Here is a 1,852-nt window from a genome sequence, read left to right as displayed (position 1 = left end):
TGAACTTTGTACATATACAAACCATGGAGAGAGGAGAAATGTTTAAGATAAACAGCTATGAGGCAGGAATTTCCAAATGATCCAAGGAACTGAGAAAGTGGAGAGAGAGAATATTTCTTGGTTAGGGCATGAGGGTGTGAATGAGTTTGTCTTTCATCAACAATCATTCAACATAGGTGACAAAGATGATAAAGGAATCACTCCTGACTTCAAAAAGCTCAGGATGGGGAATAGAGATATGACAACAATAGGGACTCCCATTGTCAAAGAGTAAGGACTCATAGTAAGTAGATATTAGGTATTGTTTTGCCATTAGCATTGTGATAGTAACCTGTCTTGAAAACCCAGAAGTGAGTGGTATATTATATGACTATTCTTAAGATGTTTTACTCATAATGGAGCAGCTTTAGAAAGCATGTGGATAGTAAGCACGGTTGCGCTCAGCAGAATTACTGATAGTCAAGAATATAGTGCTAGGAACTAATCTGGAAATGACTCTAGTGTTTCCTTTTCTGGTGAATGGGTTTTTAGTTGATTAATGCTCCAGATTTAGGGGTTAGAACTGCCTAATTCAGAACCTCTGATGTCAGTCAGTCTGCTTGAAGACTCTGTATGAAGTGGAAAGTATTTCAGAAGGTCCACAGGCCTCTAGGTGCAGCAGCTTGCACTGAAAAATATAAAGAAAGGGTGAGGTCACATTGCACCATTGGTGCCAAAGCATTTTGCTTAGGCACAGACCACATGACTTTTTGTTTTAATTTCCAATTTTAGAGTTTCCTATTCTTTGCGGTCATTTGTATCTTCCTGTTAGAAGAAAAAGACAATATATTGAACTAGCTAGTAAAATGATTAAAAGGTATTATTCATATTGAAACAATATCAGGAAATCATGCCAGGAGTAGGAAATTCTCTTTATGTAAATGGATAAAATGCTCTGGCCCAGAACTCTGAGAGCATCACAGTCTGTGCTGGAGTATGCCTGATGCAATCTTGAGAGTTTCTCTCTGGCCTACCCATCTGCATAGTTGGGATAAGGAGTAGAGAGGAAGGGTAAGGCCATCTCAACCCTGAAGTGCAATAGTTATTATAAATGCTGGGCTCAGGTTTGCCTAGAGAACTAGACTCAGTCAATTCTCAATGTGGGAGTTGAGGGAATTGATTGTCTAAAGAGGTATGGTTTGAAAGGTGAGGAAGGAATGAGGCCACTGTTTGACATGCCATCATTAGTGTGTGTGTTGAGGTTATGCACTTTTCATGCTACACACTGTCTGTGGCATGTGTTTATGCTGGAGTCAGGAAGACCATCACTATGGAGTGAGCAAATCCGGACTGCAGATGAGGGATTTATTAGAAACTGGAGAAATGTTGTGCCTCTATCCCAAATCCATTGTGCTAGCTTGCTAGGGCCACTGTAACAAAGTACCATAAACTGAGTAACTTAAGCAACAGAAATGTATTTTCTCATAGTTCTAGAGGCTAGAAGTTGGCGACAAAGTTGTCAGCAGGGTTGGTTCCTTCTAAGGGCTATAAGGAATAATCTGTTCCATTACTCTCTCCTAGCTTTCAAGTGATTTGTTAGCAACCTTTGACATTCCTTGGCTTCATTTCTACCTTCATTTTTATATGATGTTCTCCCTATCCAATGAACAAACATTAAATTTCTTGTTAAATTTGGCACAGTGGTAGTGTAATCAGGGACATGTTAGTTCAAGTTTATGGGGTTAATGTCATGAAGAAAATGGCAGTGAACAAATGAATTAAGTGTTTTTCTGAGGGGAGAGAAAGTGACATTGATGAAGAGAGGTCAGAATGGCCAGTAATGAGCAGAACTGATGAAAATGTGGCAAAAATT

The sequence above is a fragment of the Carlito syrichta genome, unplaced genomic scaffold, assembly GCF_000164805.1.
Source record: "Carlito syrichta isolate Samal-C Ts95f unplaced genomic scaffold, Tarsius_syrichta-2.0.1 Scaffold117902, whole genome shotgun sequence".
NCBI classification, from domain to species: domain Eukaryota; kingdom Metazoa; phylum Chordata; class Mammalia; order Primates; family Tarsiidae; genus Carlito; species Carlito syrichta.
Note: the sequence above shows the minus strand (reverse complement) of the source record.